Here is a 12,794-nt window from a genome sequence, read left to right as displayed (position 1 = left end):
AAGTAGTGAAGGTAACGGTTGTTTTTTGGACTAGAGGAAGAGTTGCCGGAGAGTTTTCTCCAGGTGTTGGGACCCTTTCTCTTCCTGATATAAGCTAATGACTGAGATCTTGGTGTGCAGGGCACCATTTCAAAATTTGCAGATGACATGAAATTTGGAAGCATCAAACTGTGAGGAGGATAGTGTAGACCTTCAAAAGGATATAGACAAGTTGGTGGAATGGGCAGACAAGTGGCAGATGAAATTTGTGTGTGAAGCAGTCAACATGGTTTTGCGAAAGGAAAATCGTGTTTGATTAATTTATTGGAGTTATTTGAGGAAGTAACAAGCAACATGGATAAAGAGGAACCTGTGGATTTGGTATACTGAGATTTCAAAAAGGCATTTGATAAGGTCCCACATCAAAGGTTACTACCAAAATAAGAGCTCATGGAGTAGGGAGTAACATATTAGCATGGATAGAGGACTGGTTAGCTAACACGAAGCAGACAGTAGGGATAGCTGGCCGGTCAGCAAAATGTGACGAGTAGAGTGGCACAGGAATCAACGCTGGGGCCTCAACTAATTACAATCTATTTCAACGACTTGGATGAAGGGACCAATTGTATGCTTGTTAAATTTGCAGATGACACAAAGATAGGTCAGAAACTAAGTTGTGAAGAGAACAGAAGGAGTCTGCAAAGGGACAAAGGTTAAGTGAGTGGGCAAAAATTTGGCAGATGGAGTATAATGTAGGAAAATATAAACTTGTCCATTTTGGCAGGAAAAATAGAGAAGCAGCATGTTATTAAATTGGAGCAAGATTGCAGAACTCTTGAGGTACAGGGAGATCTGGATATCCTGGTACACGAATCACAAAAAATTAGTATAAGGGTACATCAAGTGATTAGGAAGGCAAATGGAATGTCATTTATTGCAAGGGGAATGGAATATAAAATTAGGGATGTTTGCTACAGTTGTACAGGGTGTTGTTGTGACCACATGTAGAATCTTGTGTACAGTTTTGGTCTCCTTATTTAAGAAAGGATATAAATGTGTTAGAAGCAGTTCAGAGAAGGTTCACTTGATTGAGATCTGGGATTGGGGGGGGCAGGGGATCTTGTGAGAAAGGTTAGACAGGCTCGGCCTATATCCAATGGAGTTTAGAAGATTGAGAGATGATCTTATTGAAACATACAAGACCCTGAGGGGACTTGACAGGGTGGATGCTGAAAGAATGTTTCCCCTTGCGGGAGAGGCTAGAACTAGGGGACAGTTTAAAAATAGGGGGTCTCCCATTTAAAATGAAAATGAGAAGAACTTTTTCTCTCAGGGTTGTGAATCATTGGAACTCTCTTCCCCAGACTGCAATGGAGGCAGGCTCAATGAATATTTTTAAGGCAGAGGTAGATTGACTCCCTTGTTAGTTGAGAATCTAAGGTTACTGGGGGTATGTGGAGTATGGAGTTGAGGCCACAATCTGATCAGCCATAGTCTTATTGAATGGAGGGGCAGGTTTGAGGGACCAAATGGCCTACTTCTGCCCTTAATTCATATGTTCATATATAAGTGATTCATTTTGGTAGGTAGAATGAGGAGACACAAAATAAAATAAACAATTCTAAGGGAGTGCAGAAGCAGAGGGACCTGGGTATGTATGTGCATAAATCATTGAAGGTGGCAGGACAGGTTGCGAGCACGATTAATAAAGTACACAACATCCTAGGCTTTATTAAGAACGGCATTGAGTTTAAAAGCAAGAAAGTTATGTTAAACTTATAAAAGACACTGGTTCAGCCTCAACTAGAGTATTGTTCCAGTTCAGGGCAACGCACTTTAGGGAAGATGTAAAGTCATTAGAAAGAGTGCAGAAAAGATTCACAAGAGCAGTTCCAGGGATGAGGAACTTCAGTTATGCAGATAAATTGGAGAAGATTGCACTATTTACCTTGGAGAAGGTTGGGAGAAAATTTGATAAGGATATTCAGAATCACAAGAGGACTGGACAGGGTAGATAGGGAAAGAAAAATGTTCCTATTGGTGGAAGGATCAAGAACTTGAAGGCAGATTTAAAGTAATTGGCAAAAGAAGCAACAGCGACATGAGGAAAAACTTTTTCACAAAGCAAGTAGTTAAGATCTGGAATGCACTGAGTGTGTTGAACCTGCTTGCACAATTGAGGCATTAAAGAAGGGATTGGACTGTTATCTGAAAAGGATGAATGTGCAGGGCTACAGGGAGAAGGCAGTGGAGTGACACTAGGTAACTTGCTCCTATGGAGAGCTGGCACAGGCATGTGAAGCCAAATGCCTTCCTTCTGTGCGGTAACAATTCTGTGATTGGTGTACATTCCAGGGATTGAGGTACAGGGAAGAAGTCCTGATAATCACAATGAGAGAGTTATTCAATACTCAGGCTGTCCCACTAAATACAAAAAAAGGTAAAAATTCAAGAAATCTATAAACCCAATAATTTCCCCCAGATGCTTAAACATCCCTTTGTTAAAACAGTGCATCACCCAACTCACTGCCAGCAAAGCCATGGCAAGATCATATACTGACAGAGCTAATCAATTCATGCAACAATTAATGATCCGATATAGTCAAGAGAATACTGAACCAGTTCTCAATGTTCATGTACAACAGTATACAACCAAGAATGCTTCTCAAACAACTCATACTGAGGTTTTTCTGTTAACTGAAATGTCACTATGTTAAAAGGTCAGCCATCATGTTTGAAAGGTGGGGAAGAGAACGAGAAACCCACTTCAAATTCGGGTGTGGGCAAGCAACAGCAAGTTGCATTTATATAACACCTTTAACATAATAAAATTTCACAAAGCGCTTCACAGGCTTATCAAGTAAAACTTGACCCCACAAGCAGATATAGGACAAATCACCATAATATTGGGCACAAAGAGGTAGGTTTCAAGGAGCATCTTAAAGGAGAGAGAATTAGAGTTGTGAAAATTTAGGGCAGGAATTTCAGAACCTAGGTCCTTGACAGCAAAAGGATTGGTCTATGAGGGTCAGCAAGTGCAATGGTGAATGGTAAACAGGACTTGTGGCAGAATTCTGGGTGATCTCAAGTTTACAAAGGGTAGAACATGGGAGGCCAGCCAGGTGTGCTTTAGAATAGTTAACTCTACAGGTAATAAAGGCATGGATGAAGGTTTCAGCAGCAGATGAGCTGAGGTGGGGGTGGAGTTGAGTAACATTAGGAGGTGAAAATAGCAATGGTGTGGATTAGTGGTCAGAAGCTCACTACATTACACCTGGGTTGTGAAAAGTCTGGCTTAGATACAGGCAGGTGCCATGGAGGAAGATGGAGTAGCTGGCTAGGGAACAGAGTTTGTGGCAGTGACCGAGGGCAACAGCTTTGGTCTTCTCAATGTTTAGTTGGAGCAAATTTCTGCTAATCCAGTACAAGATGTCAAACAAGCAGTGTGAATTTAGATTCTGTGAAAGGGTCAAGACAGTGGGTGGGAAGATAAAGTTGGCTATCATCAGTGTGCTTGTGGAAACTGACAAGAGTTTTCAGATGATACCACTAAAGGGAAGTTTATAAATGAGAAATAGGAGGAGGCCAAAGATCGATCATCTCGAGACACCAGAGATTAAGTTGTGAGAAGAGATGCCATTGCAGGTAATTCTCTGACTATTACTGGATATGTAAGAATGGAACCAGGCAAGTGCCTGTCTCAGTGATAGTTGGGGCACGTGTTTGAGGAGCTGTGAGCGCCCCAAAAGATACTTGATTTTATAAATTTTCTGCCAATTGCTACTGAGATCAATGTTGGGAGTTTCAATCCAGTTCATAATGGTTACATACCCGAAAAGTGTGTGAAAATTGAAATCTGGGGTCTTAACGAAATGGGCTTTTTCTCCCACTGGTGCAGTTCAAGTATTCTTCTAAGACTAGGGCTAAGGCACACTATCAGCTCAGACACGTGGGATCTTCACTCTGTATTTCAACTTACTGTACTCAGTGGTGCCCACTGTAGACACTGGGTGTTTATTCTCTGGACAGCTAGCTGAAGTCAATCTTTACTTAGTATTATATTTATTTACAGAGTTAAACATTGCTACTTCAAGCATACACAGTTTCAATCAGTGTCTCTTTATATGTGCTCAAGTGAAACCCCAGTTAATGCCCACTACCTGCATACAATGAAACACAATTAACAGAGTACCCAAACTAAGCACAGAAAAGCACAAATGCACTGCAGTGTAATATCTGACTAAGCTTTCATCACAAATACATTATTGCTATCAGACATCTTGATTTCAGGTTTTGCTCTCATCATTAGTTGTATTAGCCATTACAACCCCAAAATGAAGTGAAACATTCTAGATAACAAGAATACAAATTCTGCCATTGCCTGAAAGGTAGCAGAATGAAGGCAACACTATTTTCCCAAAGCGGAAAAGCAAAATATCTTTGAAAAGCACCTTAAGATCGGATTAAATTTTTTCTGACAGGTTGATAAATTTAGGTTTAATCAGGGCACATGATGGCTAAACTGAAAGAATACAACTAACCTCTCATACAGAGAAATATCCCAACTTCTAGCTTCTACTATAACTCCAAATGTCCTCTAGCAGTTCAGGCATCTCAAATTATACAAGTCCAGTATCTCCCTTTATTCTAGCAAGTTTTCAGGAATCCTACATCCACTCGACGAGTCACGGCAATATTCAACAAAGAACTATCACAACTTCCATCAGACTTTTTTCTTCTGTTTCCTAGGAAGAATCTAGATCACCTGAAAGACACAATTAAAGAATTGGCTTTTTCACCTAGAAAACTATTTATCAACTATGAATAAAATGGCAGGTTTTTTTCCTCCACTACCACCCACATCAATCTATACTTGATTACCAAATACTATCTCCTGATGAAGTCATACAAGAGGTTAATCAGCTGCTCAGCTTCACGCTTGTTCCTTAACCTAGAGAAAGGTGGTTCATCCTGGAAACCCTACCAGGAAATATCCACACACATTTAGATAAATATGGGCAAGTTTCAGCTCAATGGAGGCTAACTGTACAACTCTACCAGAATGACAATGTATGCCTGTCAATTATTCAAAGACTACACAATTGTACAAAAATTGCAGAATTATGCAATAACAGAGCACAGAAGACCATTCTTTGAAATAGCAATCCAATTAGTCCCACTCCCCTGTGCTTTAGACCTTAAGATGTAAGACGAGTAGGCTATTTGGCCCATCGAGCCTGCTCCACCATTCAATCAGCTCATGGCTGATCCTCAACTCCACTTTCCGCTGCCTTTTCCCCATAACCCTTGATTCCCTTACTGATTAAAAATCTGTCTATCTCTGCCTTGAATATACTTAACAACCCAGCCTCTACAGACCTCTGCAGTAAAGAATTCCACAGATTGACTATCCTCAGAGAAGAAATTCCTTATCTCTGTTTTAAAGTAGGCGCCTCCTTACACCGAGATTATGCCCTCTCCTAGACTCTCCCAGCATCTACCAGGTCAAACCCTCTAAGAATCTTATAAATTTCAATAAGGTCACCTCTCATTCTTCTAAACTCCAATGGGTACAGGCCCAGCCAACTCAACCTCTCCTCATAAGAAAATCCCTCCATCCCCGAGATCAACCTCGTGAACATTCTCTAGATTGCCTCCAATGCCAGTATATCTTAGATAAGGGGACCAAAACTGTGCATAATATGCTAAGTGTGGTCTAACTAGTACCTTGTATAATTTAGAAAGACTTCCCTATTTTTATATTCCATTCTCTTTCAAATAAAGGCAAACTTTCCATTTGCCTTACCTATTACCTGAACTTGTATGCTAGCTTTTTGGGATTCATACACGAGATCCCCAAATCCCTCTGTGCTACAGCTTCCTTCAGTCTTTCTCCATTTAAATAATATTCAGCTCCTCTATTCTTCCTGATAAAGTGCATAACCTCACTTTCCCATATTATATTCCATCTGCCACGTTTTTGCCCACTCACTTAACCTGTCTATATCCCTCTGTAGACTCTTTGTGTCAGCCTCGGCATACCGCAGCATTTACTGTAGTTTACACTGCCTCTCCTCACTTAAGAGATTAAAAACAGAGCCCCACTGCAAGCATATGTGTTGCACTGACCATTTAGAAAAAGAAATAACCAAGTCATATCTGTAGCACATTCCAATCCATACCGCGCTCTGAACATAGTTTCTTTTATATGTATAGAGATGAAGTTCTGAATCAAGCTGAATTTTTGTAAAATATTATCTTTTATTTATTGTGATCTAAACCAAGCTCCAAACATAGCAGCCATTCTACACTTGAATGATATACAAATTTTCATATCATCAGGCTGACACAAAAAATGTATTAATCAGCTTCTAACAGAATTCAATATCCTTTTGTTCCTTTCTAAAACTAGTGCAAGCAAAAAGAACTACAAATATTGGAAATCTGAAACAAATACAGAAGAAGCTGGAATACACACCAGATGTTAATCCATCTTTTTAGACATACACGTCTCCTGATTTTCCATTTCTATTTGCATGGAGGGCAGTAATACAAATCCCACATCAGCACAACACAGGGCTCACCATAATTATGCAGTTTCCTGTTCCAAGTTTATTAAAGGAATGCAAAATTCACAAATTGTCCAATCTTTTTTACATAAAATAAACTTAAAATAAAATTACAGCATCTACAAGTCTTGTCCATTAAGCAACAATTCTGCTATCGCAATTTATTTACTAAAATTAGCTGGGTCAACAGAAAATAGCAGACCACCCCCAACTGCTCCACACCCACCACCCCCAAAGCCAATGAACCAGGAAATCTTTCGAGCAAATTTTTACACCTCCATAAATGACTATAGACAGAAATCTAATCTTCTTCAAAAAGAGTTATGCAAAAAAAAGTAATTTTTGAACTGATTATTTGAGTGCTGCCATGGACTATAGATGGGAAACAGTACACAAAGTCAAAACTTTGTAGCTATGAATACTATTATACAGTATACAGCAGCAATCTGAAGGGAGTAGCATTAATCATAAATTCTAAGTTAGTAATAACTGTTCCAGATGAATTTACAAGATCTGCATTTCAGACATTAAGAACATATGGAAGGGTACAGAGCATTGTGGTTAAGTCACTAGTCTAGTAATCCAGAGGCCTAACGATCTGGAAAAGCAAGTTCAAATCCCATATCAGCAGCTGGGGAATTTGAGTTCAGACATTGATTAAATAAATCGGAAACAAAAGGCTAGTATCAGAAATGGCGACCATGAAACTGCCAGAGTCTAGTAAAAAAAAACCATGTTCTGCTAATGTGCTTCAGAGAAGAAAACCTGGCCAACGTGACACCAGGGCCACAGCAATCTGGTTCACTCTTACATGCTCCCAAAAGCCATTCGGTGTATCAAAACCACTACACAAACCAGGACAAATCTAATCCAGCCAATTACTGCCCCATCGGACCACTCAATCATCAAAGTGCTGGAAAGTTGGTAGTACTATCAAGCAGCACTTACTCAATTTGGGCTCACCAGGCTCCAGATTTCATTGGAAAAACTCAGCACCCTTCGACAGAACTTGAGTTGTCGAAAGTCATGAGGACTCGAAACATCAACTCTTTTCTTCTCCGCCGATGCTGCCAGACCTGCTGAGTTTTTCCAGGTAATTCTGTTTTTGTTTTGGATTTCCAGCATCCGCAGTTTTTTTGTTTTTATCCAGATTTCATTACAGCCTTGATCCAAACATGGACAAAAGAACTGAATTATAGAGGCAAGTCAATAGTACCTGCCCTTGACATCAAAGAGTCGTAGCAAAATTGAAGTCAATAGGAATCAGAGGAAAAGCTTTCCACTGACTGGAGTCATACCTAGCACAAAGGAAGATGATTGCAGGATACTGCTGCAGGAGTCCCCAAGGACAACATCCCAGGCTCAGCCATCATCTACTTCTTCTGATGGCTGATGACTGTACTGTTTAATTCCACTCACTACCCCTCAAGTAGTGAAATAGTCTGCGTCCACATCCAGGAAGGCCTGCACAATATTCAGGCTTCGGCTGATAAGTGGCAAGTGACATGCAAGGCACACAAGTGCCAGGCAATGACCATTTCCAGCAAGACAAAATCTAACCATCTCCCCTTGACATTCAATAGTATTAACATTGTCAAAACCATCATTAATATACTGTGGGGTCATGATTGACCAGAAATTGATCTAGACCAGCCATATATATATATATATATATATATATATACAGTGGCTGCAAGAGCAGCTCAGAGACTGGGAATTCTGTAGCAAGCAACTCACCTCTCAACTCTCCAAAATCTTTCCACCACAAGCAAGTCACTGAGGAGTGTGGTGGCATTCTCTCCACTTGCCTGAATGGACGCATCTCCAGCATCATCCAGGACAAAGCAGCCCACTTTATTGGCACCCCATTCACTACCAAAAGCATTCACTCCCCCACCATTGGCGCATCATGGCTGCAGTGTATAGAGATGGTGACATAGTGGTAATGTCACTGGCTAATAATCCAGAGGCCTAGGTTAAAGTGCTGGGGACACAGGTTCAAATTCCACTACAGTAGCTGGAATTTAAGTCTGGAATTGAAAACTAAGTAGTGATGACCACAAAAACAGTATTAAAAACCATCTGGTTCACTAATGTCCTTTAAGGAAGGAAATCTGTTATTCTTATCCTGTCTAGCCTACATGTGACTCCAGATCCACAACAATGGTTGATTCTTAACTGCTGTCTGAAATGGCCACTCAGTTCAAGGGCAATTAGGGATGGGCAATAAATGCTGGCCTGCCAGCGATGCCCATATCCTATGAAAGAATAAAAATTAAACCATAATTATTACCATCTGAGCCACAGAATAGAATTATCAACACCCAAAGAAACACATCAACATGCTTAAGTGCCTCCAAGCTTAGGCAGAAATTGATGCAAGTGTGTACCCAAAGTGTGTGTAGGCTTCATCAAGTATAGCCACATAGCTTTGTGCTGCTTGCTCCAATGGACCATTCTATCTATAACATGCATTCGTACAGTTTTCTAGAATTCCGGCAACCACTGAGGTACACCTCCAGGCACTATAAATTTGCAAGCTGGTCAATGATCCAAAAGTGCCCTTGAGTACTGCAGAATTCACTGGCTCATATCAGATTACTGAATCTGTCACACTGGAACAAACTTGGCTCCAGCTCGACCCAAGGCCTTCCTTCCCTTTCCTCGGGGAGGACAGAGATTGACTTTGCTCAACTGCTACTCAGAAAAATACCAGTTCTTGGTTTAAACTAAATAACTGCAAGCGTAAAATGTGTACACTGCTGTTTTGACGCCCTTTTTCAAGTACAAACCTCACAGTCCTATTACAGTACTTGATAAAATACAGTATCACAAAATTATGAAGCAGTAACACTAACATCCTAGCTACTAAAACTATTTTCATAATACGTTGGAAAGCTCAAGTTATGAAGAGAACAATCGCTGTTTCATATCCACTCACTGAAGCACTTCAGTTAGAGTAGAAGCAAATATTACAGTGCGTCATTGCACAAAAACTTTGACAAAGCAGAACTGTTGGGTCGAATAATGGAAAATGATTTCTTGGTGCAACGCAATCCTACAAATAAAAATTAGTTTTATTGGCAGAGACAAGGTGTTCAAGTCATAGAACTGCAAACATGACGGTTTAAGCGGCGATTGTGTGAGGTTTCGTAACCATTTAATTCGTTTTTTTTTAAAAAAAAAAGCACCAGAACGTCGGTTACATGTGGAAACCCAGCTCTATATTATTTTTTAAAAACCACCAGGCATCACTATATCAGTTTACGGCCGAGGCTCAGGACCCGGCCGAAACCCGAACAGCCGCCGCCAATCCCGCGCACAAAGTCAAATAGGATCAGAGGCCGAGGACTCGGTCCCGGAAACCCAGAGGGGATCCCGGTTTATTTCTAAAAACAGATCAGAGACGGGCGAAGGTTTGTTTGCAGACACGAAGCGGATGCTGATGAGCTCCTCGTTAATGCGCCACAAACACGAGGAATCCCAGGGCCCGGCTCCCTCTCATCGAGCCGGGCCCAGGGGAACAGCCCGGATTCTCGGATTTGTGATCACCGAAAAGTAGAGGCGGGAGGCCTGAGTCAGAGAGACCTCCCGCTTCACTACAGCGACCCTCCCCGATACCTTCAGTGTAAACCTGGGGGCGGGGGTGCAGGAGGCCGGGGTAGAAGCGGAGAGGGGTGGTGGGCCAGAGTAGGAGGGGGGAGCCGGTGTACAAGGTGGGGGAGAGGAGACGGGGGGGCCGGGAAGGGTGAGGAGGAAGAGGGCCGATGGGGCGGCAAGGATGGTGGGGGTTTGGGGGGGGGGGGGGAGAAGGAGGGTGGGAAGGTGGGTGAGGGGCCGGGCCTGTCCTGTCCCTGGGCCTCGGGCTCTGCCGACAACAACATGGCGGCGGTTCCGGCCTCCAGCAAACGGCCCGAGTCACGGTGAGTCAGGAGGAATGGGGCCCGATGAAGCTCCTCTCCAGCTCTTCTCCTTCTCGTCTCCCCGCCTCTGCTTCACTCACCATCGCAGCCCCGTCACTACCGCCTTCGGCCGCTCCCTCCGCTTCGCCTCTTTTCTTCCGATTTAATTTTCCAACCGACTCCCGGCGCCTCCGCTCCACAGGTTCCGCCCCGCCGCCTGCAACTAATTCCTTAAACAACAGTTCCGCTCCTCGCCCACAATCCAGCCTCTCCCTCCCTCTCTGCAGCTTCAAGCTGCACGCCACTTGGTTATTTCCCCAACAGTTTGTTTTAGTAAAATGACGAGGAGCTAAACACGTGTCGTCATTCCCGACCAAAAAAATATTGCAGGAGAGATTGTTTATTATAGAAGAGAATCGACGTGAAGCTGTCGCGTTCCCCGGAAATTTTTGATTGCGACTGTTTTATTTTGAGAAGCCAACTCGTTTACTGTTAAATCCAACAGCGTTAATTTAACAATTATTGCGCTCAATTGGTTGAATTTTAAACTCAAATTTCCAACACTATTTACAAGTTTAATACAAAAATTAACGGAAATATTTTCAACGTTTGCTTTGACTTCGCAAGGTGCCATCCACTGATTTTAAACTGTTTTGATGCACGCAATCTTATCTATGTGATTATACCAACTCAAAGGATTCACGCAATCAAATTATGAATGTGCGCCTCCGAGACAGACAGCATATACCCAAATATTCCGTGTGTTTTGGCATTCCGACTTCTTAGTTGTGACTTTAAAATAAACCTGAAGGCAGTCTTACCAAAGGGTCACTTACATATGAATTAAGCACAGGAGTAGGCCACTGGGCCCTTCCAGCCTGCTCTGCCATTCAATGAGATCATGGCTGATCTGAAAGTAACCTCAACCCCACATTCCTGCCTACCCGAATAACCTTTCACCCACTTGCTTGTCAAGAATCTATCTACCGCTACCTTAAAAGTATTCAAAAACGCTGCTTCCTCTGCCTTTTGAAGAAGAGATCTCCAAAGACTCACCACCCTTGGAGAGAAAACATTCTCATCTCTATCCTAAATGGGCGACCCCTTATTTTTAAACTGTGACCACTAGTTCTAAATTCTCCCAAAAACATCCTTCTCACATCGACCCTGTCAAGATCCCTCAGGGTCTTACATGTTTCAATCAAGTCGCTCCTTTTCTAAACTCCAGCGGATAAGCAGCCTTCCTAATCTTTCCTCATAAGACAACCAGCCCAAGCCAGAAGGTTTAGTAAACCTTCTCTGAACTGCTTCCAATGCAATTACATCCTTAAATAGGGAGACCAATACTGTACACAGTACTCCACATGTGATCTCACCAGTGCCCTGTATAACTGAAGCATAACCTCCTACTTTTGTATTCAACTCCCCTCACAATAAATGGTAACATTCTATTAGCTTTCCTAATTACATGCTGTACCTGCATACTAATCTTTTGCAAGTCATGCTGTAAGACCCCTAGATCCCTCTGCATCTCAGAGCACTGCAATCTCTCCCAATTAGATAATGCTTCTTTTTATTTTTCCTGTCAAAATGGACAATTTCACACTTTCTCATGTTATACTCCATTTGCCAGATTTTTGCCTACTCACTTAACCTATCTGTATCCGTTTTGTAATCTGCTTGTGTCTTCTTCACATCTTACTATCCTACCTACTTTTGTATCATCAACAAATTTAGCAACCATACCTTTGGTCCCTTCATCCAAGTCATTTATATAAATTGTTCAAAGTTGAGGCCCCAGCACTGATCCTGTGACACACCCCTTGTTACATCTTGTCAACCAGAAAATGACCCATTTATGCCTACTCTCTGTTTCCTGTTAGCTAGCCAAATTTCTATCCGTGCCAGTATGTTACCCCATACACCATGAGCTTTTATTTTTTGCAATAACCTTTGATGTGGCACCTTATCAAATGCCTTCCAGAAATATGAATACAGTTCATCCACCAGTTCTCCTTTATCCACAGCATATTTTACTTCTTCAAGGAACTCCAATAAATTGGTTAAATATGATTCTCTTCCACAAAACCATGTTGACTCTGCCTGATTACCCTGAATAGCTTCTAACATTTTCCCTATGAGGGATGTTACGACAACTGGCCTCTGGTTTCCTGCTTTCTGTCTCCATTTTTGAATAAAGGAGTTACATTCACTATTTTCCAATCTAATGGAACCTTCCCTGAATCTAGGGAATTTTGGAAAATTAAAACCAATGCATAAACTATCTCACTAGCCACTTCTTTTATGACCCTAGGATGAAGTCCATCAGGACCTAGGGATTTGT

General features: G+C 41.8%; 1 protein-coding gene across 3 annotated transcripts in view; it reads right to left on the bottom strand.

Annotated features, from left to right (window-relative positions):
• Positions 1-10,730, bottom strand: part of cul1b (cullin 1b) — a 133,150-nt gene extending 122,420 nt beyond the window's left edge. The window contains exons 1-2 of one of the 3 annotated variants that reach the window (XM_041184152.1): positions 10,552-10,730; positions 4,521-4,744 (exon numbers count right to left, since the gene is read on the bottom strand). The gene's annotated coding sequence lies outside the window, so the exon portion shown is untranslated. The remainder of the gene's footprint in view (positions 1-4,520; positions 4,745-10,551) is intronic. The other 2 variants (XM_041184154.1, XM_041184153.1) reach the window with 2 other exon arrangements.
• Positions 10,731-12,794: the final 2,064 nt, after the last annotated feature.

This window comes from Carcharodon carcharias, chromosome 3 (genome assembly GCF_017639515.1).
Source record: "Carcharodon carcharias isolate sCarCar2 chromosome 3, sCarCar2.pri, whole genome shotgun sequence".
NCBI classification, from domain to species: Eukaryota; Metazoa; Chordata; class Chondrichthyes; order Lamniformes; family Lamnidae; genus Carcharodon; species Carcharodon carcharias.
Note: the sequence above shows the minus strand (reverse complement) of the source record. Positions and strands in the feature narration are given on the sequence as shown.